General features: G+C 37.7%; 1 protein-coding gene across 10 annotated transcripts in view; it reads left to right on the forward strand.

Moving 5' to 3' along the window:
- SIPA1L1 (signal induced proliferation associated 1 like 1) overlaps nt 1-27244 on the forward strand; it is a 517634-nt gene that overhangs the window by 55165 nt on the left and 435225 nt on the right. For all 10 annotated transcript variants that reach the window (XM_054691354.1, XM_054691347.1, XM_037503618.2 and 7 more), the window contains exon 2: nt 19204-19269. The gene's annotated coding sequence lies outside the window, so the exon portion shown is untranslated. The remainder of the gene's footprint in view (nt 1-19203; nt 19270-27244) is intronic.

Below are 27244 nucleotides of genomic sequence, written 5' to 3' on the forward strand. Positions count from 1 at the left end.
TTGATGACTAGAAAATCAATGATTAACACTCAGTGGCAAATGTATTTCCAAGTGGGTGAGTACTTTATGGTATCAGAAGTAATTTCTGTTTCCACCTGGTAATTTACTAGGGCAGTGTTGCTGTCTTCAGAGTTTCTTGGTATGTATGTGGCATCATGACTGGCAAGGGTGGATAAAGGTGTTGAAGCTGATCAGGTACTCCTACAGGTGGGACATAATACTTGGCTACCCAAGTTTTATTCTTTGTTCCCTGCCAACATACTGTCCTAGATTTCTTCAGGGAGTTGTTCTTCTAGGCCCTGTTCTATTTTCTCATAGCTTCTGGCTGATTCTCATCAAAATAGGGTGTGCCCACCCTCCCCCCTACCCTAAATAGCTTCAGCTCTTCTGTTCACCAAATTACACAGTATTCATTTCCAAATGTTGATTCATTAATTAGAACCTTCTGTGAGTGATTGTTATTTCGAAGACAGATTTCATAAATTGGTTAAGTCCTCAGAATATTATATTCTGAGCTCTTGTTCCATTAATATACTCTCTAGACTTGATGGTTGATACCCAGATTTTGTTTATAAGAGAATATTCTTATGTGTGAAGCTTTCTGTAATGTGACTCTGTCCCTCCATCCAAATCTGTTCTCCTGTTCGTCACCTCTCCAGCTATGTATATCCTTTGTAAAAGACTCAAAATCTGCAGTGAATAACATTATCTTAGTTCAAAAGAGAACTATGTAACTGCATATTTGAGTTTAGTGATTTAGTTTCATGTTTGACTGAAGTGATGTGGATTCATTGGGGAAAAAAAATCAATTTAGATATTCCTGAAACTGGTTACAGTTGAATAATATGCTTAAAGCGTCTTCTAAAGTTCAGGTGAGTTTTTGGTCAAATTTTTTTTTTTTAAAACCCAAATCTTTTTTCTTTTTTAAAGATTTTATTTATTTATTTATACAAGCACTGGGTACAGTCAGAAGTGCTGGAGGGTGAGGGAATTCACCAGAGTCAGAGGGGAGAGCAGAGCAGGCAGAATGATGAAGTACACTGCTGAGGGAAGCAGCGGGCGGCAGGAGAGGTCTGTGCGCCATGTGGGACCCTCGCCAGTGTCCGGGGAGCAAACCAGCGCTGCAGAGGCTGCGGGGAGCTTCGCAACCCAGCGCTCAATCGCTGCGCCACCGGGGAGGCCCTTGGCTAACTTCTTAAGAAGAAGGATGTCCTGCTACTAGCTTCACTTGATGGCTAAGCAATAACTAGAAAGATAGGTTTAAAAAAGTGTGTGATTTATTTTGCTACTAACTGAAAAGAGGAAAAATTGTATTCTAGCATGTCAAAAAATTCATATTACCATTTCAGTACGGATAATAAATGTGGGTTTTTTCCATCATGTTTCATATAATTGGACTGCATCATGTGACGTGATGCTATGCTCTGTATGAAAGAGAAAACAGCTAAGTGCGTAATTACAGCCAGTTTGTAGTTATCTTGGTGACTTTGGGATGAAGCATGGGTTGGCCTGTAGGCCATTTTTCTTCAAAAGAATTCTTGGTGATCCATAATTTCATCACATCATCAAAATATACCTCAGATATTGTCAATAAAGTAGCACTGACATAATAGCAAAGAAAAATATGCTTAATTTTGGCAAGCATGAAATTGTCAAGTAGAGAGCATATGCTACATGTTTGGTTTTGTATTTCATTGCACCGGCAGAGTCCAATCTCCTTTTGAATTCTGCATAGACCCCTGCTTTGATTGTTAATTCCTCTAACATGATATGATGAGCTGGGCCTTTCAGTGGATGTTTAAAAATGACTCAAGAGCTTTCCTGCTTTGGAATTCCTGTGCTAGAATTCCTTTCACTGAGACTCTCTGTCAGCACCAGGGTCATTTCCTTCGGCCCAGTGCATGGAGGGATTTGTATTTATTAAGTACTAATTATGTGGCGGATACTTGCTAGATGCTTTACATATGCTATTTTAGTTAAGCCTTTTTACAACTTCAAGATTAAGGAATTAATCTGTGCATTTCAGTCATAGAGTAGTAACTCGGCAAGGGTCATACTAAAGGTAAGTCTGAGATTTGGCTTCCCACCCACGTATGGTGGTGGAGCCCATGCTTTTCCTGCTCTGATGTGATATCCTGTACTTGTAAAGGCAGTGCAGTGGTGTCTTCGAGAACATTTCTCTCCTCCTTTCATAGGGTGTCAGGATCTCTTTCTGTATATGTGGACTAGATCAACATTACTGTCTACCAGTCATCTAGCTATTTGTCCTTTCATCCATGCATCTGACAAATATTTACTGAGGACTTTGGTATGCCAGGAGCTATTTCAGAACCTGGAGATGTGCTGGGCACCAAACCCTGATCGCCTTCATGAAGATTATGTCCAGTTATCCAAAGACTCATCATACTGTGACTGCGGGGTGTGTGAGTGTCTGGATTTTGTAACCCAGTGCCAGACATAGTGGAGGCTCCACAAGTGTTTCTTTTGCCTCACCTCTTTCACCTAATTTTTATGCTCCTGGTCAATTATAGTCCCTGTTAGTTCACTTATGGTTGTTGTACTTTAAATTGTTGACTTGAGTTTGTGTATTTTTCTCAGTTCAAGATCATTCTGTTCAGAGAAAGGCAAATACTTTGCGATTTCATTCATTTGTGGAATATAAAGAAACCAACCAAACAAACCTACAAAACACAACTAAACCATGCTTAAATACGGAAAGCAGATTGGTGGTTACCAGAGGGAAGAGGGTTTGGGGGTAGGTGAAATTGGCAAAGGGAGGGTGAGGTGTGTGGCCGGTGACTAGACTTGATCACAAGTAGTATTTACAGATGTAGAATTACAACCTGCAACTTACTTAATGTTATAAACTAGTGTTACCTGAATAAAAACTTACTTAAAAAAAAGTATGTAGGAGGGTCATATAGATGAGCAGAGATTTAAAAGAACCAATTTGTTACAATATGTATGAAACAAGGTCATAATGTCATGTGAAATAAACCAGTTACAAAAAGAGAAAATATGTGATTCTGCTTCCTTGAGATGCCTAGAGTAGGTGCTAGGAGCTTGGGGGAAGGGGTTGGAGAGTTAATGTTTAATGGGTACAGCTTGAGATTATGACAAAATTCTGGAGATAGACAGTGGTGATTGGACAGCAATAACAGTTAAAGCTGCTAGATTGGGCATGTGAAGATGGTTAAACATTTTCTTATGTATACTCTACCACAGAAAAATAAGATATCCAAGTTCTAACAAACCCCATATCCTCCATCTGTTAATATTTAGAAATAAGTGTTTTCTACAGCGATCTTTCAGTTATAAGATGAATGAGGTCTGAGGATCTAATGTGTAATATAGTGGCTTAGTAACACTGCGTTGTGTGCTTGAACTTTGCTAAGAGTAGAACTTGCTTGTTCTCATCAAAATAAGAGCTACGTATGTGAGGTGATGGGTGTGTTATTTTAATTGTTGGAGGGAATTCACACTTTAAATATACCACAGTTTGTTATCAGTTATACCTCAGTAAAGCTGGGGGATAAAAAGAATGTAATATGATAAAAGTGGTACAATTTTTGGATAAAATTTTGTGTCTAGCTTTTTTATTAGGCATTAACCCTAGTAACATTGCATATATATACACCTGTCATTGTTTTGAATAGCATTATAATTGGCCATATAATGCCATATATGGCATTATAATATATGCCATATATTGCCATAACAATATATGGTTACTACATTTTAATGTGATGTAATGAATCATTGCCAAAACTCATTAACTAGAGTATGAAACAGATTATAGATGAAATTCATTGAGCAAATGGGATTCATTATGGAGACTCTTGAGTTAGTAGTTGTAGTTTTGAAATGTTTCTTATATAGAATATTTTCTAATTTTTGATAAATCTGAATTATCTACTGACAGATTTTTAGGGTAAACTTAATTGACAGATTTTAAAATACCTGTTTAGAGTGAGTCTATTTTTAGGACTGGTTTTCTGTGTGACTAATGGGGAATTTCAGACTGCTGAATGAAAATATTAATAATGTCAAAGAGAAGTTAAATGTAATCTTGATAAAACTGGTTTTGAAAATTAGTTAATTACTCATTTATGGTGGTTCAGTTTCTTTTTTTTTTTTTCAAGATCCTCAACCAGCGAATTTATTATGATTTGCTGAAGGCTCACACATGATGGAGAGCAGTTTTTAGCAATACAGTTTTTTTTTTTTAAATTAGGAAATATACTTTTAAATATATATTTTAAGTTTTATTTTATATATTTTTTACATCATTTTTCATTTTTGCACAATGTATGCATTTTCATCTTGGTTATATTCCCCATACAATTCCCACCCACCCCCCTTATTTTGACCCTGCTCCCTTCCCGGCCCCCTGTAGTGTGTCTCTGGCTTATAGTTGCTTGTTGATTTTTATTTTTACTTTCTTATAATTAGTCTTTTTCCTGGTCCCTTATTTAGGTTTTCTAAATTCCTGCTATGAGTGAGGCCATCGGTATTTTTCTTTTTCTTTCTGGCTTATTTCGCTGAGCATGATCCTTTCCAGCTCTAACTGTACTACAAAGCCATAATAATCAAAACTGCATGATATTGGAACAAGAACAGACACACGGACCAATGGAACCAAATAGAAAATCCAGAAATAAGCCCACAGATTTATGGTCAACTAGTCTTTGACAAAGGAGCAAAGAATATGCAATGGAGCAAAGAAAGTTTATTCAATAAATGGTGGGAAAACTGAGTTGCTACATGCAAAAGAATGAAGCTTGGTTCAGTTTCTTATTTGGACAACAGTACCACCAAGCTCTCCAGTCCATCAAGATAGAGATTTTAGTTGATTTTCAGTTCCACTTTTCTCAGTTACTACATCTAATTGTTTTCTTAATGTTGTCAGTTTTATCTCTAAGTCCTTCTTAAACTCCTTCATTTCTCCATTCCCACTTATTTTAGTTCAGATCCCAATCATGTGTCACCGGACAATTACACCATCCTTCTTACTAGGATTTCTTTTTTCAGTTCCTCATTTAAGCCCTCTTCCACATTACTGTTAAAGTTGTTTTGGGGGAAATAAAAATACTGGATGGTTGGATGGATGGATGGATGGAAGGAGTGTGCTCACACACATACATATATGCATGTTTATTTCTGGTTTCAGCAATCCCTAATAAACCTTTGGAAGTTCCTCAATGTATTGGTAATCTAAACTCCTTGACAGGTTGCTTAAAGATTTTGTGGGATAGTTCCACCCTTCCAACATTAACTCCTCAGTTCTCTCCTGGCTCTTGCTATTAGTTCTAGCAAATGAACTGTTTATTTTGCAAGTCAGTTGTTAGTGGTGCTTTGTTGACATTACTTGCCATATGTGATATTCAGACTTTCTTTTGTCCATGCAGCATTTTAAGGAACAGGACTATTTTAACTTGTTTGAACAACTTATGTAAGTACATGGTGAGGCAGTTCTACCACCCAAGGTAGCAGAGTTTGCTTTCTGCTTTACAAGGTGTGAAGAATTCCCACATAGAATTTTTTTTGTTGTTTTTGAAAGACTTACGGCCTAAATAGAACCAGACATCCAAAATTTAATTGCAGTTCTTTATACTAATTTGTTGAAGGTTGTTACTTTACAATTTAGTTGCTATTTGAAAGTTCTGAACCACATTTGTACATTAAATGTTAAGTTTTCTAATCATTGTTAGAATGGTAACATTTTCTTTTGCTATAATAAATTCTTATTTGGAATTATGTGAGGTGATGGATGTTAATCAAACTCACTGTGCTAATCATTTATAATATGTACATATATTAAATCATCTTGTGCACCTTAAACTAATACAATATTGTCATTTATATCTCAGTGAAAGTGGAGAGAGGCAGGGAATAACGCATGTGCTGTGCTAGCCTGCTGTTCCCTGTACAATGAATTTTATCACAAAGCTTCATAAGGCATTAACACCAATTTACATTTCAACTATCTGATAGAATTACAATATTCCAAGTTTCTGAATATTTCATCTGAATATTTGATATTTAAAATAACTCTTTGTTTACTCTTTGTTTACTCAAGCACCTTGTGTGCAGTAGCCCTTTCTGTGTTTATTCTCTATACTGTGACCTCTCTGAATGGATTTTCCCCAGCTCTTTTCTTTTGCTCATTAGAAACTCACACTCAGTCTTTCCTTGATCCCACTGAGTTGTTCTCCGAGCCTTTGTGTTCTTTCACCATCCTTGAATCTGTACCTGCTTACAGTTTTGTTGGTACTATTGTTCCTTTTCCATCTTCTTCCCCATGAATTTGGTTGTAAATCTTTGGAACGTCTGTGCCATCAGAGCTCTGCAGCTCTTTGCTCGGAGACTGTATCCAGTACATGTTTAGGAAATGTTTTATTCAATGTAAATACTTGTTATTAAATACAGCAGCTATTTGTACCCCCTTTAAGATCCTACTGATTTGCTTGGCTGGTGAGGGTACAGATGAATCTCAGTTTTAACTGTGATTGTGCCAAGTACAACACTCATGTCTTCAAGTCCTCCTTCAACTATGAACTACTGCTTTTCAGGTTTGTTTTGGTATTATCTAAGTATTTTCTAAATTCTAGAGAAGGCAAGAGGGAGGTAGTTGATGGACCGATCTAGTTGCTTTATCCACCCCACCTGTTTCCTGTATATGATAGTGATTTCTTTCTTTTTTTTTTTTTTTAAAGATTTATTTGTTTATTTATACAAGCACTGGGTACAGTCAGAAGTACAGGAGGGTGAGAGAATTCACCAGAGCCAGAGTGGGGAGCAGAGCAGGCAGAAGGACCGAAGTACACTGCTGAGGGGAGCAGCAGGCGGCAGGAGAGGTCCGCGTGCCCTGTGGGACCCTCGCCTGGCTGCTGGGGATCGAACCGGCGCTGCAGAGGCTGCGGGCAGCTTTGCAGCTCAGCACTCAACCGCTGCGCCACCAGGAAGGCCCTATGATAGCGATTTCTACTCTGTACCTTTGTCTACTGAGTCAGAATACCACACAAATGTAGATCTGGTGCTTTCCAATTCTTGATAAGAACGTTAGGAACTCACTTTCTAAAGATTTTTTTTTCCAGTCCACAGGCTTTCCATTAATACATTTTCTTGTCACTTTAATACCAAAAGTGGCTCTTCTGGTGTGAAGAGTAGGTGGCACTCTGTAAGGTGTCCTGTGCTTTCCTGTGGGAGAGTGGGACTGTCTGTTCTGGAAGTGTGCCATTTCGAGAGGTAAATCTATTTATTTTCATTGTAGAAATGAATTCAGGGCACAGATGCAGACTATCTCAGGTGATTTATGACCATGTTGGCATCATTACAGAAAGAATTAATTATTTTTAGCCTACCAAATGGTAATTTTTTTGAAGTCATGCTTTCCAAGAGAGTAAGCTACCTATTAGGAAATGTTTGGTATGAATGTCAACAGTGGCTTCTCTGGGTGGTAAAATGTCACAAGGTAATTCAGAGGGATGTTGACTCGCATGTATTTCAATACAAGAGTGCTTGAAAGGAAGGGCTATTGTTTTGACTTATAACTCTTAAACATTACTGCTTTAATTTTAAAATGTTTCAACTGGAAAAGATAGGGAATTATACTATAACTTCCAGCTTCATCAAACCTTAATATTTTGCCATATTTGTTTCAGATCTTAAAAACATTCTGGAAAAGTCAAAGCTCTTCTTTTCTCCCCTCTGACTCCATACTGCTCTGCTATTGGAATGCATATTATTTGATGGCTTTGGTAACAAGTACTGTATTTTCACCAGATGACACAGTCAGCAGTTGAGTGATGGTTTCCTTTAGGGAAATGGCATTTCTGCACCTCCCGTTTTAGTTATGTTTACGGTAGCTTCCACCACAGTGGAGCAGTATTCCTGAAGATGTTTAATGAGCATGATCTAGCATCAGAACAAGATGAGAAGAGTATATATTTTGAAAAGTAATTTGGTTGAATGAAGCATTCACATTCTGATTAGCTGTTTAGCTTAAACATCCCAAAGCCAGTAGTTTCTTCAAATTAACTATTAACCTGCTCAAACGCCTGGACAACCTGCTGTAAGACTTTTTTTTTTTAAAGAAGATTTTGCCCTGGAATTTCCAAGGATGTTTTTTCTCAAGTTGCATGGACTTAATTTGGTTTTAGTAATTTTCCTCTCAGCATTTCCAGAGTTGTAATTCAGAATAGCTTTTTTACTTTCTTTGGATAAGTAACCAGGTCTTTGAATAACATTGATGAGAAAAAAAATACTCAGTTCCTTGCCTGGGCTATTGTCCGTGGGGAGTTTGCAAATTCTGCCCATGTCTGTGTGGGTATTCTCAGGGTATGCAGCCTTTCTCCCGTGCCCCACAGACTCGCACTTTAGGTTCCTTGGCATGTCTCAGTTGTCCCAATAGGAGTGAGGTTCGTGTGTCCTGCGATGAAGCATATCTTGTCCAAGGTTGGTTTGCGAGCTGCACACCACAGGGACAGGATAGCCTCTGGCACCTGAAACCCTGAATTGGAATAAGCAGATTAGGAAAATGAATGAATGAGTGAATGTATAAATGAATGGATACCAATGATTTTTTAATGTTAGATGTGTTTTGGTCTTTATTTCCAAGTTTGGTGATGCTTTTGTGATCAGGAATATGTTGTGGGGGCTTAATTCTTGTTTATGTCAGTTAGCCTGTGGTCAAATTGGTTTTGTTTTAAGTCATTTTGTTTAAAGTCCAAGTTTCCAAGAAGCCCTGACAACACTGAGAAATTACCGTATAATTCAAGATTTGAAAGGCTATTTATTTTCCCTTGGTACTGTCAAGCTTCTGCACGGTTTAACTGTGTGGCATATTTTTATTGTTGTTCACCTTTTGTTCAACTCTGAAGTTTTGTTAAGCTTGTATCATGTTTTACATCAAAATTTAATTGTAATAGGTTCCAAAGAACAGAGGGAAAAATATCTGTACCCAAATGTAGTTTTTGTGCTTTTTAACATTTCTTTTCTTCAGAGTATGTTCATTTGGTAAAAATTACATTTAAGTATAAGACAAATAGGTATAAGTAATAATAACATAAAATATTAAGAAACAAACCCAACTGTTTTCTGTTTTCTCGTAATTAATGAAGAGAAAAACAAATTAAAAAATTCTTACTACTGATCTTATCACTTATAAATATCACTAAAAATTTTTTTGCCATGTATTTTCATGTAATATTTTTTCAATAGTGAACTAGTAATTTATAAATCATACCAGTACTACACATATTCTAAATACTGTAAGATGGAGAGTGCGTAATATAGTAGAAACATAAACTTAGTATCAAACACACTTAGGTTTCATTTTGTGCTTGTCATTTTATTAAGTCAGCTGTGTGACCTTGGCCAAGTTACTTAACAGAGTTATTATTGAGATTAAGTAAAATAATAAATGGAAAACTCATTTACTCATATTGACTGGTTGTTGAGAGACAAGATAGCATTGCATGAAAGTGACCAAAATGTGGAAGAGGAATTGTCTTGGGTTTAAATTTCATGCCATCAATTCTTAATTTACCTAGGGCAAAATAGAAAAGTTCATTGATTCTTACTTATATACCTTCGTAAAATGGAGGTAGTAATACCCAGCTCCTTGGATTGTCATATTCATTATCAGAGATAGAGAATATAAGTGTCTGAAACATGCAGGTACTCAGTTGCTATCATTATTATGGAATATTACTTAACTATAAGACTGGTTTAGGCATTGTCTATTTAAATGAGTATCAATGTAGAAGCTTTCAGATGCCCTAGATTTTATTTATACTTACTTACTATGGCGAAAGTGTGGTTAATGAGGACTAGATAAATAGTTTAATAATTGCTGCTGTCCCCCCACCCCCAAATTTGGAATAATAGCCATCTTTAAGATAACACAGCAGGAGGCATTTTTGAGAGTCCTTCACGTTTGTAATGAAAAGCTGCTGTATTTAAGTGTGTTTGTGTCTGATTTTCCATGTGCATATTGTGGGCCATCCTCCTGCATTCCTCTTAACCCGAGCATCTTTCTTAGCTCAGCATCTTCCCATCTCTTTCTTCCCTTCATTTTCATACTTCTTGATTTCAACTTCTGGAAACACTAATTCATATTATGTTACTATTTTGCTAGTGTGATCTACCTGTTGTTATTTATATATGTTGAATATGAAAAATTACATGAAAGGATCTTAACATGTAGTTCTCATATTCCACTTTATTTCCTTTTTAATGAATGCTGCATAGACTCAGTTTTGTCATTTTATACATCTCAGTCATAGAAACAATATCGTTTCAAATAAGTTTGAAGTAATTTTATTGCGAGGTTCTAGAATAGTTATTTGGTGAGCTCACACCAGCTGTGTGGCCTGTGTGGCTGTCCCTGCCTGCAGCCCAGGGTCAGCCCCTCTGCTCACACCTCAGTGTTGTCAGCTTAATTCTTCCCATTGGCCTCCTGAGTGTGGTGCCTTAACTCTGAGACTGCTCTTTTTTTTTTTTTTAAAGATTTATTTATTTATGCATACAATAACTGGGGTACAGGCCAGAGGTGTGGGGATGAGAGAATTCACCAGAGACAGAGCAGGGAATAGAACAGGCAGACTGAAATACACTGCTGAGGGGAGCATTGGGCGAGACAGGAGAGGTCTGCTGCTCCGTGTGGATATCTCCATGGCAGGCCGGGATTGAACATGCGCTGCAGAGGCTGCAGACAGCTTCACAGCACTGTGCTCAACCTGCTGCGCCACCAGGGAGGCACAAGACTGAGCTTTTTAAATCTAAGATGAACCTTGCTTTCCCTTCAGTATGCACACGCACCACCACCTTGCAGTGTAGAGACTATATTTGGTCTCAGTTGACGTCCATATAAGGAAACAGAATTAATAAATTCGTAACTTTTGCCAAAAGGTTAAAAGTTCCTGTTTTGGAGATTGGCATTCAGAGGTGTAACTATAGTCTAAAAATTTTCTAAATCGGCACTTGAATGACTTGCTTAAAAATAACTTAAGCAACCAGAAAGCATTCTTTTACTGTTCTGGGATTAGGAGGAGCTAAAGGTGACTCACTTTATATGTGAAAGTTTTTAAAACGTGTCCAAAGGGTGTTTAAAGGGAAAAAATCTATTCCCCGTAATGTTTATTAAAGAACAAGGTGTTTCCTAAAATGTTTTAAGGAACACAATTTTATTTTAAGTTTTCATAAATAGGGTCAGCTTTATAATAGGGGCTTAGTATATTCTTGTTGAATAATCTCATGACTATTAACTATCAATTTAACTAAAAATGTACTGTTTTTAAATTGTATTTAAAATGTAATTATATTGCGAAGCTTTAATTATATTGCAAAGGTTTCAAATAGATTCCACCATTTGATCCTCTCAATTTTGTGACTTAAGCAGGAAGAGGGATTTTCTTCATTTTATAGGGAACTTCATACAATTGCTCAGGTACCACTTAGTGATGGCTCTAGGGTTTGAATTGAGGATGTCCAGCTCCTAAACCCATGCTTTTTACACAGTACTTTGCTGTTTTCTCATGTTGACCTGGAAATACTTTGATACATAGTATTATAATAGTTATGTATGCAACAGTTTTATTGAGAGCACACTTTTAAGCTGTAGGCTTTTATGAATGTAGAGACAAGATTTCCACCCTCAAGGAAGACTGTCAGTAAAGAAGCAAACAGTTAAGTCCATTGTTGTGGCTGATGTAATAATGATTGGTACAGAGCAGATCCTCAATAACTGTTTATTGAATGAATGGGGGAGTGAGACAGGTAATTAAAAGGATAAACAATGAGTGTGGGGGTTTTTGTAGATTGAAGATTTTCCTGAAGGAGTGACATCTGAGACCAGGAAAGAACATTTTAGATAAAGGACCCTTGTGGCAAAGGTGTCCTTATTTGAGGACACCACCAATGGCCAGTGAAGCTCGGGAGACAGCGATTCTGCATGTTATTACAATTACGTAATATAGACCATGCTAAGAAATTGGCGTCTGTTCTAATCTTGGGAGACTATTCTGTCTTGTGTTTCTCCCCTGACTACTTTTGTTCTGGACTGTTTTCAAGGATGATCTATATGGTCAACAAATAGAGATTGGAAAATAGACTGTTTCCCTCCACAGCAAAGATTGGGCACATTATGGTCTGTTATAATAAAGACAATATCTCTTTCTGGACTAAAGGTCAGATAACTCACTGCTCATTATAAAGATTTGGGTCATTAGCTCAGGGCTACTCTCCTGTAACAAAAGCCACTCCCGTGCAGGTATCAATCTGGTCCTCTTTGTGTCACCTGGGACTGGCACCAAAAATGCTGATATTCTGGCTACTGCTGTTCCTCTGAGTAATAAATTCCTTTAACTGTGACACATGAGTCTCTTGTCTTTTGCCAGCATCCGTAAACTCTGGCAGGCTAACATGGCAGTTTAAATTTGGGTAAAATCTTATATACTTTACCTTTTATTTTGACATCTCAGGACATGGAAAACCATTATGGGTTCTTCAGCAGTAGTTTTACCTTTTAAAAACTCAGCTTGATTACTCTGGAAAATGATCAGAGGTAGAAAGGAGATTAGTGAGGAATCTGGGCAGTTGTCCATTTGAGAGCTAATAACAGTGGCTGACAGGCAAAGTGGAGAAGAGGATCCATAGGCTTTTGGCTTCGGTTTTGGTTTGAGCAAATGGGGAGATAGAGGTGACTTGGGAGGTGGAAAAGCCTCAAGAAGAAAACAGTAAGCTTATATAAGTTTCATATATATTTGTATGTAAGAAGGGACATAATGATTATTTGAGCAGGACTTATTTCTCTTGTCATCACCACTTCATCCTCTTTCTGGCCACTTTATTTGCTTGACTGTCTATATAGAACATTTGTACTTAGAATTGCACTAAGAAAGTAAGTAGTTTGTATAAATAGGATAAAAAGCCATTGGTATGTACTTTTCTGGGAAGTACATTTTTCTTGTGTCTTCATAAGTTATCACAATCCACTGAAGTTAAGAAATTCAAGTCTTATGGTCTCCTGTTAAGTAGGTTGTTTCAATAACAGCAAATTAGATTAGCTTGGGAAGATTATTTTTTAAAGAGCCATATTTTTTTTTTACCCAAATTCATTATCAGGGAGTTTGCATTGAAACTTTTTAATATGCTTTAGGGTTTTCTCTCTCTTTTTTTTTTTTTTCTCTTTTTTTTTCTTTCTTTAGATTTTGAATTTCTTTAAAAACTGAGATGTTCTCTCTTTATTCTGAGGGATAGTTTCTGTCCCTTTTGTGATTATGTAAGATGAAAGAAACAAGAGCCTATGGATTAATTTATTCAGTTTGTCATCTTCATTCAGAAATTCTTCAGGATAACTTCTTGTCTTTCTAATGCCAGATGCTGATTTCAACACTGACTGATTGCTCTTTTCATAAAGAAGTAACAGAAAACCTTAAAAAAAAAAAAACAAGCCTGCCCTGCATTGCTGTCTGTTGATGCTTTCCTTTCCTTTTTCTCTGTTGAGATTTATTTTTCTGTGTGATGCTCACATGCTCACTGTATTTACAGGATGGGTTTACATTTCTTAATCTTTATAAACAACGGACACCAATAGGCTGCGGCATGAAGTTTGCATGAGCTTGAATTATTTCTGCACCCCACTGTGTCCTTTTATTACTTTTGTCCTGTAGTTTTGTTTTCTTTGGTCTTTCCTTTCTTCTGCTCACCTCTTTTTATTTGTCTGGCCATGACATATGCTCAATCGTCTTATCAAATGTAAGATTGATCCTCACTAGCAACTCCCACGGGGTTTGGTCAGACACTAATTGCACTTGTCAAGGAACACCAGCTCAGCAGTGGTGGGCTCTCATTAAGAGCTGGACTGAGATCAGTACTTGGAAGCCGTCGTGTGTTCCTCTTGCTTCCCTCTGGAGGTGACCACTGTCCCTGAATTTTATGTTCAGCATCCGCTTGCTTTTAAAAATGAATGTATCTGTAAGCAGTATATTCTTAGCTTTGTCTCTCTGGACTTTGTGCAGATGGTAGCATATTACATAGTGAGAGTCTCTGTAGATACACTAACACAGGTAAGTGTAATGCATTTGACTCTCTTTACTGGGCCTTTGTTGGTGGGAGTGGAGGTGGATGCAGGAGGTTGCAGTGTTTTCTGTGGTGTTCCATTGGAGTTGGAGTGGTTTCTGGCTGTCCAGACATCTTCCTTGGTGTTTTTGTTAGAGCAGACATTTTCTGATACTACAGTAGATCTGAAGTAGGGGATAGCATTATGGAAGTTGGGGGAATGACTCCTAGAAGTAAGTAAATTGAGGTTAATGGGAGCCAGATTTAGTGTTATAAAGGAAAAGGTGAAAATTAGAATGAACCCTGTGGTGCTGGTTTGGAAGTCAAAGTATCTTTGTGAGCCCTTTGTTTTCAGTATATGTAGACAGATACTGAAAAAAAGAACTTGGTGTGTGCACACATGCCTGTAATTCTGTTCACTCAGATGACCCAGGTAAAGTGGTGCCCCTATTGTAAGACATACACCCAGAGTAGAAAATCAGTTTTTGGCAACTATCAAAGTATAGTTCAGTTTGCCAAGAATTATCAGTGGATGCTAAATTTGTTGGGTTTGTTGAGAAATAGAATTTTTATATAGTCTTAAAATATCACCCTATTACCCCATAAAATACTTGATAATTACAAAAGGAAAAAGAGAAACTTTACAGTGAAGAATATGGCAGCTCCCACCTTAATCAAGTGATACAAGCTTACCAGCCATGGGAAAAAATTGAAATAGTGTGTTCCCTCATAGGTATATAATAAGAGGAATTCTTTAGTGACATTCCTGCTGGAAATTCGTATCTTGACTCTAAGCATAAGGAAACATCAGATAAACGCAAATTAAGGAACATCTTGACATGGAATCTTCAAAATTGTCAAGGTCAATTGTCAAGGGAAGTCTGAGGAGTTCTTGAATGCAGTAGACTAATGAGATAGCAAAGCTCGGTATAGCGTGAGCTCCTGGGTTGGGTGCTTTTATTCAAAGGGACATTATTGGTGCTAATTAGAGAAAGTTAAATCTGGTGTGTAGATTAGATGATGTTACTATTTCAGTGTTAAATTGGATATTGATAGTCATAAATAATGTGGTATTGTAGAATACCCTTCCTGCTAGAAATTGATCACTACACTTTGCAGGGGTGATAGAGAGGTCAGCACGCTGGCTTCTTACTCTCAGGTGGTTCAGAGAATTAAAGTTACTTGTACTAGTCTTGCAACCTTTTTTTTTTTTAATATCTAAGTTTATTATTAAGCAAAAACAAAATAGAAAACTCTCCTGCTGCTCAAAATCTATAGCTTATCAAATGAATCATTTGTATAGCCAAAAGCGTTTGCTTGTATCTGCTCTCTTGTCTTGCAGCTGCCCGTCAGCGTGGCTTGCAGTTGAATCTTGGTTTAGTAGTTTGGTTTTTATTGACTCATTAGTGCCGTTTTCCCCTGTTCATTATTTATTTGCCTTCACCAGTGTATACTGCCCTGCTCACGTAGTGCGTCCTTCAGTGGAACGTGTGTTTTACAGAAATATGGCGCTGCACTGTGTTCCAAGTCAGTGATGACCAGTATTTTATTTTGACTTACTCTTTTCTCCTCAGTTCACTGATGAGCTGTCTTTTCTCTTTCTCTCTTTTCACTACCTTCAGCTACCTCATGTTTCATACAGACTTTTAGTAAGAAGTGTTGCTTCTGGTTGATTACTACCTCAGAATTTATAGTTTCAGAAAGTACAAGCCATGTAGGAAATTTGAGAGAAAGACCTCATCTAGTCAGCTGGCTTTAGTGTGAATAGTTAGCTCCCAAAGGTTTAGGATTAAGCATATTGAGACCAAGCTGGTCCTAGTCTAAAATTTGGGGGGATGAAGGGTGGAGGTAGGACAGTTACAGGGGATGATTAATTTTCAGAGTAGCCTTCTTTCTTTGAGCACATTGCATGGCAGTCCTTTGTTGGGTAGAAATAGAATGTAGAAAATCATGTGTTAAAAGGCATTGGATTGCCACCCCCCATCCCCACCCCTTTATTTCTTTGGTAGAACTAAAATCCAGCATAGGGCTTGTTTTCCTTAGGTAGGTTGGAAGACAAACTTCTCTTTAGCAGTTGCACTGATTTTCATATTTCTCAGAATGATCAAGGAAAGAAGCTTTAAAAAACCCAGAGTGGTAGTTACCATGTACTTAGTACACTCCCACACATGCAGGATTTTCTTTAGCATTTTGTTTCTTTCTTGCTGCTTATATAGTGTAGGTGGCCTTCTCCGGATTGCCTTTGACAGGAAATTGAGCAACTTTTCTTTTTTGGAACAGAATATATTTTACTGCAGAAGGAGGAAAAAAAATGAAGTGTTTATGTTTGGGAAATTTGTTATGAGTTTTTATTTAAAGACCAATTTAAATGTAGATAAATGGAGGCAGGGGTTAAATCCCACATGGTACATGAACATTTCTGTACCTTGATAATTTGGGGATCTGCCTTTATTCCTAGCATTGCTTTGTTCTCTTAGCCATTAGTTAGGAATTTGTCTTTGATGAGAGGTCATTGTTTTTCTGGTTCGTGGCTTAGGCTGCCTTCCCAACTGCCTTCTTTCCACAGTGGAAAGGCTCTGTGTTGATTTCGCAGGCATCTTGAATCTCATCGGTAGTTTAGCTCCATCCATTTCGTCCCTTCTTTGGATAAGCACATCACTCAGGAAAGCTTCCTAATGACTTGGCTAGTGAAGTGTGCCCAAGATGTTGGGTAGGCACCTCCAGATTGAAGACCTGCCTCTGCCAACCTTTTTACCTGCACTGCCCAAATCTCCGTGTTTTGGGATATGAATGCCAGTCTCTGTCCCTCTGTCCCACCTCCCACCTGGTGCCCACGGCCTGGGTCATGGTGCTTGGGTTTGGTTTGGGTGCTACTTCATAGCTCTGGGATTCAGAAGAAGAAATCAGTTTATAATTAGAATATAAACTCCTGTGCCATCTCATGGAAATGTCCAGTTGGAATAGAGTAATTCTGATGGAATTTTTCTAAATGTTCATAAATCATATCCTTTTGATTGAGTTTTAAACTTGCATGTTTCTTCATGTATCTAAGTGGGTTACTTGTGCACATCAGCTGTCAGGTATGTTTTATTTGTGTAATGAACTACTTCATTATTAAGATGAACAAAGCAAAGTATAGGCTTTGAGTGTTGCTGCTTGCTTTACCCATTCTGTGGGTGTAGTTTGTAGGTCAATCGTGTGAAAACTGCAAGTTTTATTATCTGGGATATCTGACTCTCAGAATGTCTTTTTTGGGTTTCTTACCCTAGTTTCTTCTGAGGTTTCTACCACTTGATTATTGTAGGGTGGGAACATCTACCCACGCTCTGTTCTGTTGTACTGCATAAGAACACTGTGCTGGCACGTAATAGGCCCTCAGCAAGTCTCGTGTTATGCTGTTAAAATAAGTTTTGAAATACCTTTGTATTTGGCTGACTAAAAGATAGGGGCCTAATCTGTGGACTAACAGGCTGGTAGTGTTACAGTAGGGCAGGGAGAGGGGCACCCCATACGCTGCAAAGCTGCCTGCTCTAAGTAGGTTCTGCCATCCACCGCATCAACACAAAACATGTGAGACTTTAACGAAAAGGAACTTTAATGCAATTAGGAAATAAGACAGGAAAGGCAAAGAGTATAGTTTCTAAGTCAGGCACCCAAAGTTATCCGTCCCCTCGTGGGTAAAAGTCCACCCAAATGGGATTGTCCCAGAGCAAGTCCCTGAAGCCTGCCACAAGTCTAAAGCATCTTCCATTGGGGACCCACAGAAAAGGGTCAGAAACAACCAGACAAGTCTGGAAGGAAAAGAGCAAAATCAAAATCAAGACAAAAACCGCCATTGTCACCTCCCCACGGGTCTCTCACCCACATCTGTTTCAACCAGTCCATGACCAAAAGGCACGCTCAGTTTCTTCACATGTCACTCTGCTCATGTGCCTCCTCCAGGTCTCCTTCTGGCTCTCCATCCACTTCCTTCCTTCCTCAGTCTCCTCTGCAGCTTCTTCTCTCCCTGCCCAGTCCCACCCTCCCTTGGGTAGGGCAGGAAACCTGGAAGCTTCCCCTTTCCTGGGTGCCACCCTGTTACAGTAGGAGGAACGTTCCCTCTTGTCCTCACTGGGAATTGGGACTATCTGTGAGTGACACTAGGTTACTTAAGTTTTTCTCTTCTTATTTCCATTTTATATCTTCAGGAAAGAATTTGAGAACTAACATAATTTGAAAGAGTACTTTACCTCAGTAAACAATAAGCAATTCATTTCTTAGACGCTCTTGTGGACCAGTATAGTTTGATTTATTACAATATTAAAGAAATAAGTACATATACTGTAAATTAGGAATTTGGGACATGCATATGTGTTCTTTTAACTAATAATAAGCTTAACATGTGTAGGAAATGTTTTGTGACTATGGTGGGATCTTAAAACCTATTTGCAGCAACCAGTATGAGAATTTCAGATTTTGTGAATAATCAGAAATTATTTGTTTGGTTGCCTGGGAACAGGGTTTCTCAACCTCACAACTGTTGTCATTTTGGGCCAGATATTCTTTGTTGTGTGGGGGCTGACCTGTGCATTCCTCCTACCAGCCTGTGCATTGTAGGATGGTTAGGTTAGCAGCATTCCTGGCATCTACCTATTCATGCCCCTCTCCACTGTGGTCACATTAAAAAATGTCTCAAGATATTGCCTGACATCCCCTGGGGGACATAATTGGTTTGGAATAGGAGTTCCCTTAGGGAGTAATGGGTGCTGACTACAGCTAAATTGCCTGTGGAGCTTGCTTCAGAAGGTCCTGGCTCCTGGGTTTCCCCCAGGACTTTCTGAGCAGGTTACTGTGCATGAGGTGAGGCTGCGGTTAGCACTCTGCCTAGAGACCTAGGCTTAAGAATTTGTTGTTTAAGTGGCAGTGTTTGGCTTATTGGTGGCCTTAAATTTAAATGTGTGTTGAATTGCAGGTGAAGAGATTACAAATTAAAGAGGGTTTTAGAGTAAAGTATGTACCATTTCAGTTATGATTTGTAACAGTGATTCTTCCCCTTCCTGCTCTCTCCCCAACCCCCCATAAACTTTGATGTATAGTTGTATGTTTTCCAGAATCCACACATAACCTTGTATACTAATGTTCATGTTTATTTTATTCTAGGTTTTGAACGAATACCTCAAGTTGGACCCAAAAGCAAGATTTACTATAACTTTGAAGTGGAGTACGGTGAGTTGGTAAAATTGTCACAGAGTCATGGTGGGGGCAGGGATATGTCATTCACACACTGGTTCCTAGGAAACCTGTTTTTTATAGTAGATTTTTGATTTATCAAATGTGGATCCCGTATCTTTTCCCCACTGGGTTTTCTTCCTTTCTTGTTTTAGTGTTGAGCGGCACAAATGGAAATGGAGAAAAGGGGAAACTTCCTGTGCAGTTTCTGTCATTGATTTCTGAATTCAATATTGTCAGCTTTGTATAGTTTAGGTATTTTTCTTTCTGACTACTTCAGTTAATAAGAGGTTTTTATTACATACGCTGTATCCATTCCATAGTAAATGGGTTTTAAAAAAATCTTCTATAAGAGGTTTTTGTTACATACTGATGTTTTCATTCCATAGTAAATGTATTTAAAAAAAATCTGTGTTTCTTAAAATTTGAAAGAAATCAGCCTATAATTAGTATATAATCCCATAGGCCATCTCATGGATGTGTCCACTTGGAATGGAGTAAATACCTCCATGTTCTAAATAAAAATCTTGTTAGCCATGGTTTGCTAGTGTATGATTTGAACTGCCAAGCTCATCCTAAAAATTTTGAGAGGCTTGAATGGTTTATGGACACTTGCTGATGTCTATCTTAAATTTTAGAGTGATTATGTTTGCCTTCTCCTGGGTAGAAACCCAGTCCTATCCTAGGCCCACCCGAATGTTAATAGTGGACATTACTCCAATATTTTAATATGCTACAAACCGATATTCTCTTACTGATAAAAATAACAGCTTAATGCAGATAGAGACATTTCCACAGACTGAAAACACTCCATTATGTTAAGCTCTTAAATTCAGATAAGAATTGAAGGTTATGTAGGTTTCTTTGGTTTGGTTACTTTGTACTAAACTTTCATCTCAGATATGCTGAAACAAAGACATTGGCGGGGGTTTTTCTTATCTGCTGCTTTGACAGAAGCAGAAGAAAATTTTCTAAGGATTCAACTATCCTGGAGCAGCTGCATCCTATAAGAGAGAGTCAAGGTTATCTGAGCATCTCACCTCCATAAACCTTTGTGCAGAGCTAAGGGCTTCTTTTCTGAAGTCCTCTGAGTAATTGGAGCATTGCTTTCAAAGTGGCTTGCTATTTACAACCTTTTGTGAATTTCAGTAAGAGAAATTGGGGAGCGATTATCTCTGAAAGTGTTTTTGAAGTACATTAGGACACTTTCCCATTAGTATTTATTTGACCATTCCCAATGTCATTCTTTAATATATGTGGAATGAAGGAAAGATTTTTAGATCTCTGTAGTTTTTAGCCATTTGAAGAGCCTCATGTTTTTTATTAGCAACACAATTGAAAAGCTGTCTTTGAGACCATAGCATCTCTGGGTGCATTGAGAATTGCTTAGTGGTGAAGCATGCAGCCGGCAGGAGTGCTCTGCCAGGGTGGCTGTACTAGAGCTCAGGCACCTTGGGAAGGAAGGAAGGAAAATCACTGCATGTTATTGAACGTCCTCTGTTTTACACCTCCATCTTGGAAGTTTTTTTCCAAGAGTCACTTTTCCCCCATCCCATACTATAGAAATGTGCACCTTTAGTGCACACTAACTACAGATTGACGCCGCTTGGTAAGCGTGAATGGCACAGTTTTAGCAGAGGCCTTCCATCCTAGGGAGTACTGTGAGGCCAAGCTTTTTCAGTTTGCTGTACTAACAGCTGTACCTTGTCTTTTGAACTGAGTTGTTTTTAGATGATGCTGGTGTAGTGTATCTGTTAGGTCAGATGGGAGAGTATTCTCCTTGGCGTGGGACTTGTTCAGATCCAGCAGACAGTGGGGGAAGGAGGCCCTGGTTGGACTGTTTCCCATACTGCTGGGGGTGTGACTTCCTGGCCTTCTTTCCTAGTGCTGTCTTTCTACTTGAAGGACAGCTGAATGATCTCCTTCTTCCAAAAGGAAACAGAAATCCAAAAAAAAAAAAAAAAACAAATAAACCCACAAAACAAACAATATTTTATAGGTAGTTCCGTGTATCTTATTAAAAATCATCATCTTAGAAATTTTTGAGTAGCATGTTCTAGAATATACTTGAGAAAGTATTCTTTTTTACTTCCCTTTAATTTTTTTTTTTAATTGCTACCTTCTTTCTAAATATCCAGCAAGAAACAAAGATTGATGTTAATTGATAATGATCTCTGGCTAAATTATGTGTTTTATGCATGACAGCATTTGAATAATTTCCCCAAGCATTTTATTTTTGCATTGGAGTTTCTCTTTTTATAAATTTAGAAATACATACTTGTAGGTAAGTGAGAGATTATTTAAATTTTTTTACTTCACTTTGCTTATTGTATCCCAGGCTTCTGCTTTTAATGAAAGACGTTTTTTTTTAAAAAGAAGTTTTCTGCTTTTCTTGATAATAAAAAAGAATAATGCTGGTCACATTCATTCAGACTAATAGTTTGCTGGAACAATATACAGCAGTAAAGACATACTTTTTGATGTTTTAAAGGAAGTTTCAACAATTGATATATGCAAAAAGAATTAAAAAATGCATATTGGCACTTTTTCCCAGGCTTTTCTGGGTGTTATATGGAGTGGTGGCAAGAAATCTAGTGATCATATTGCCTTACGTTGGCCATCCAGACACTAGAGAGACTGTAGCAGATTCAGAGACCAGGTAAGAAATGGATGCCTGGAGAACATTTCCTTCCTGGCTGCCTGGCCTATCAAACTGTAATCTGACCCCTGAAATCCACTACTGCACAGTCTCTTCTGTTTTCCTCATTGTTCTAAGAGATTATGCTTTCTTTTTTCTTTTTTTCAGATTTATTTATTTATTTATTTATACAAGCACTGGCTACAGTCAGAAGCCTGGGAGGGTGATAGAATTCACCAGCGTGGGGAGCAGAAACAGGCAGACTGACGAAATACACTGTTGAGGGGAGCAAGGGGTGGCAGGAGAGGTCTGTGCGCCATGTGGGACCCTTGCTGGTGGCTGGGGGATTGAACCAGCGCTGCAGAGGCTGTGGGCAGCTTCACAGCCCAGCGCTCAACCACTGTACCACTGGGAAGGCCCACAGATTATACCTTCTTTAAAACACGGGAGCACTGCTGTTCACATTCAGTGCAGTTTCCTCTTTGAACATAGTTCAATGACAAAGACAATAGATTAAACAGTAATAGGACTTTGAGTGTATTAATTCTCACCAGACAATATCACAAATGTTCATCTGGACAGACTTGTTAGATTCTTTGGGTCAACCTAAATTGAAATTGTAAAAAAGGGACACAACCTTTTTGGATCAATACTTAAAATTTTATTAACTATATGCTAACTATATATAACATACGATGAAAATATGAAAAATTTATAGTAGCAAAGGGTGACTGCAGAGCTTTCCTTTTCTCTTTAGTCGTGACTCATTTGAGTTGAGGTTAGCATGCCTTGAGGTTACTTCAGAATTATTTCATTATACTTATATATTATTCAAAGGTATCTTCTATGTTCTTAAAAAAGAAAATTATATGCAATCCTTTGGCCTGTAGAACTTTAATAGCACCTCTTCACATTTACTAATGCTGTGATACCCCTCTCTCTTTAGTAAGAACAACTTATTCTCACTGAATTCCTACTTTTATGTTCTCCAGAACATAAAATAAGAAGTTGCCTCCTTTAAACACATCTCTTGTGACAAAATAGAACAAATGGTAATAGGAATGAAATTTTCTTTGGAGGAGTGACTGTTTAATGAATTTAAATTTGCCAAAATGAGTATATTTGAACCAAAGTCTAAAATTAAGGAATCAGAAAACATGGAAGCAAGAACAGCAACTGTGTATGGATATAGGCGGAGAGCAGGGTGGGAACTGTGCAGAAGTCAGCCCTAATCCATCCTGTACCCACCTACCTACCTTAAAAGTTTGTGGTGGGGGGAGTGGTCAAAGTATTTTTGAAGAACTGGCTTCTGGAACTTTAGAATTGAGGTCTTTCCGATGGTGGTGACCACCAACAGTGTATCTGTTAGTGCAATCTGCCTGCTAGCCATACGGTTAGGAGATGACACTTGGGGAGAGCTTGCTTCCGCCAGTTCATGGTACTTTGATGTTTCTCTCCAAGAGCTTGGGAAATTTAGTGGTGGGGCTTGTATTTCAAAAACTGGACCTTATCTGGTATTTGTTAATACCTGAGCATATTTTATGTATAAAAGGAAGTTGTGAATATCTTTACTCATACTTGAGTGTCTTGAGCTAGAACTTACAAATGCAAAATAAAGGGCAGCGATAGGTGAAGTCTTATGTGTGGGGACCTCCAATATGCCATGTTTTGGGGGTCTTGGTAGTCTGGGTAGAGAGCTTTGTGTGTTTTGGGAAATGATCTTTAAGCAAGAGAATGTAGAGAAGAATGCCTTAGACTTGCAGAAAGCTATGCATCACATCTGCACTAAACGTGCCACGGCCTCCAGTGAGGCAGTGACAAAGCACATACCAGGCATGTGGACGTGCCTCCCTTTACATGACCACAGCCTCCACAGAGCAGAGGATATTCCTGAGCCATTGTTTGTCTCAGCACCTGGCTTTTTCTGTGTTCTTCCCTATAATGGTTTCTTTATTAAAAATGGTCTGGTGAGTACTCTGGATGAGTCTTCAGGTTAAATTATGAGTGGTTGCTGAAGAACTAATGGACTTTGATTTTTTTTTTTTTTCAGAATCATTTTTTTTTTTTTTTTTTTTTTAGAAAAGTCTGTAACTCAGTTCAATAATCGACCATTTTCTGTTACTGATTTTTCTCCACAGACAAAGGAAAATAGATGGTTTGCCAAATGGACTGAGAAATAGTTGATGGTTATCAGTCTTTGTAGAGGGATTTCTGGGTGTGTTCTAACCTTAAAGCTTTTATGATTACAATATGTAAGATTACAGTATGTGGCTGCAATATTTAATGTCTACCGCTATTGTCACTTGTTCCTCCCAGAATTTATTAGTAGAGTTAATTCAAATAAGTGAATAACTATTTGATACCTATTATATAGAGGGAGCTTTTGACCAGGATAGAAATAAAAGAAAGACATGCCCTTGTCATCAAGTTGCTTTTCTAGAGGGGGAGAAGTGAGGGAGCATAGTGGACCAAGGTGGTGGACTGTGGGTGCTTTGTGGTGGGTGCACTATGGGAGTACATCTGAGGGGTCAGGATCCTGCACCTCTAAAATACAAACAACAATGTAGACCACTGTTACCTCAATAAAAAATATTAAGAAATGAATGAGATAGTAGCCTTTCCTTAAAAAAATTATCATAGTAATTCAACAGTTGTAATAAGACCTTTATGGAAATACAACTAAAATGCAATGCAGTGTTTATAGAGGGAGAATTAAACACGCAGAATTGGCAAACTTGCGACTAGGCACTAAAAGATAGATCCATCCAATCCATCTACCCACCCACCAGCCCATCCTAAAAGAGTAACATTTGTTTCTTCAAGTAACTAAAGTAATTTATATTTTCTTGTATAAGATTTGGATGTTCCTAACAGAACAGAGATCAAAGGAAAAATCATACAATTCCCATCCAGTCACCCACTCTCCACTACCCAGAGATAATATCCCTGCTAGCATTTTTACTTTTAGTGAGCTTTTCAAATTTAAAGTATAGGGAACAGTGCACTGAGTCCTGTGTACCTGTCATCTGTCTTCTGTAGTAACAAACATTTTACCATTCTTGTTCCATCTGTCTTCTTGCTTTTATTTATTTACCTGGAGTTTTAAAGCACAGTACAGATATTATGCCATTCTGTCTTTTAACCTATAAATTCTTCAGTAAATAACTGGAACAGATAATGACTTTTAAAAATGTCACATCATTATCCTTAACAAAGTTAATAATTATTTTAAAATAATATTTGCTAGGTAGTCTTGTAGTCCATGCCCAGTTTCCTTCTGTTTCTCAAAATTGTCACCTTACAGTTAGGTAGACCCAGGATTCCAAGAGGGAGTAGTAACACATTACATGTGTCTCTTTTCTTAATCGGTTACATTTTTGCTTCCCTTCCTGTCTGGGTCATTTTTTCTTTAGGATTGCTGACATTTTAATAGTTTTCTTCAATTTTTGTTCTTCTATGTGACCATGTATATATTTAAAAAGCAAAATAGTGATCCTATCTTATATGCTGTTTTATAAGCTACTTTATATGATGTAATGAGGACATTTTCCAGTTACTTACTCTGCCATAGTTTTTATTTTCTGTGGAATCTCACAGCAATTTATAACAAAATGAGAATGATGCACTTATTATATTTAAAGTAAATCATACATGAAAGTAAAACACGTTATTCCCTCCCTCCCTCCTTCCTTTTTCATTCCAGTAGCTCTTACGGATGGACATACTATTGGTGATGTAATTCTCTGAATTAAGTGTCTGTTTTATTTTCCCTGAGAAAGGTAGCTAGAGGGTGGCTGACCGGGTTCACTGAGGAGGTGAGTGGTGCCCATCTAGGCCCTGCTCATCTGGACAGTGCACTACAGGGGAGCCTGCTTCCTAGCCTTACTATGGCTGACCTTTATTAACAAGTGAAGTTTATATTCTCACATCAGTATGGGCCACTGGTGGGAGAGGTATCTTGGTGGTTCAAAGAAAGTATGACTTTTAATTTAGTGATGTTAGTATAATTTTTACATTTGGTGCTCTCTTAGTTACTGTCAGGTTTTTAGCCTGGGGAAAAGGAATAGGTGAGCCAGCCCACACCAGTAATAACTTGTTACATGAGCTGAAGCTTCATGTGGCCGTTTAAGTCAACAAAGTCCTCTGTTCTTCATCAAATAAAATCCCACCGTCATTCATGATGGTATTAACATTTGCTCCTGGCAATTTGTCCTCTTAGATTTGGATAGATTTTAATTTAGTATGGTTGCAGAGATACTATTTTTACCTTTTTCTTTAATCTGAAATCACTTTATTAACTCTATGACGTTCTTGTGAGATGTTTTTTAAAATTAATTTTTTTAATTGAAGTAATAGATGACTCTAGAAGGTTTACTTCCTACCTTTCCCTTCATGGTTCCCCCGACTAACTCTGCAGAGGCAAATGCTTTGTTGATTTGGTATTTATATTGATTCTCATTTATAATATAAAAGTAGTCTACTTTTGTTTTAAAACTTCACATAATTGATATTGTATCAAATATTAGTAACTTTTTTTTTCAAAATACCACATAATGTTTTGTAGACTTGTCATGGAAATATACGATAGTTTTTCTACCATTTTCCTATTCTATTAATAGGTTGTTTCTCATAGTTTCTTATTGCAAATAGGGCTGCAAAGAGTATCTTTGTGCTTGGCTCTGTGCACATGGACATACGTTTTGGAGGGCCTGTGTTAGTTCATGTGATATTGCAATATATACTCCCAAATTGTTTTACCAGAGTACCTCCCATTAGCAGAGGATGGATTTTTTAATTCCACATGCTTATGTAGAGAAAAGGGGACAGGCAGGAGCTAAATTTTACAAATAAGTGAACCTTATTAACTTCCAATACTTGAAGTTTTTTTAAAGACTAGTTTTATTATTGGATTACATTTTACTACCAGTTGTAAATTTGTATATGCATAAAAATTTTGCAGTGAAATAATTGCAAGTAAGTTGTTATAATGTCCATTGGCCTTTTTAACAAAAATAATACCTAGTTAACAGAATCTGTATTAGTGTAAAACTGGAGATGAGAGTTGTCTTTAAGTGCTTCTGAGCCTTGAAAGAACTCTTCACTTAACTGCTTGTCTCTGTCCTAAAGGTTGTCCAGCCTGACACCTTCCTCACCATGGACACCATGGACAGAGGGAGTACATAATTAAATGGGAACTGCTTCTGCAGCTGGAATAGGTGCCACACCTCCTTTGGTTTCCTTTAAAGAACCTTAAAGGAAGGACATTCTTCAAAGTAAAGCATCCGTTGTATATGCTTTTTCTCTTTCCTTTGAATGTTTACCTTGGAAGACAGA

Source organism: Talpa occidentalis, unplaced genomic scaffold (genome assembly GCF_014898055.3).
Source record: "Talpa occidentalis isolate TD23 unplaced genomic scaffold, MPIMG_talOcc4v2.1 talOcc4.11, whole genome shotgun sequence".
In the NCBI taxonomy this organism is placed as follows: Eukaryota; Metazoa; Chordata; class Mammalia; order Eulipotyphla; family Talpidae; genus Talpa; species Talpa occidentalis.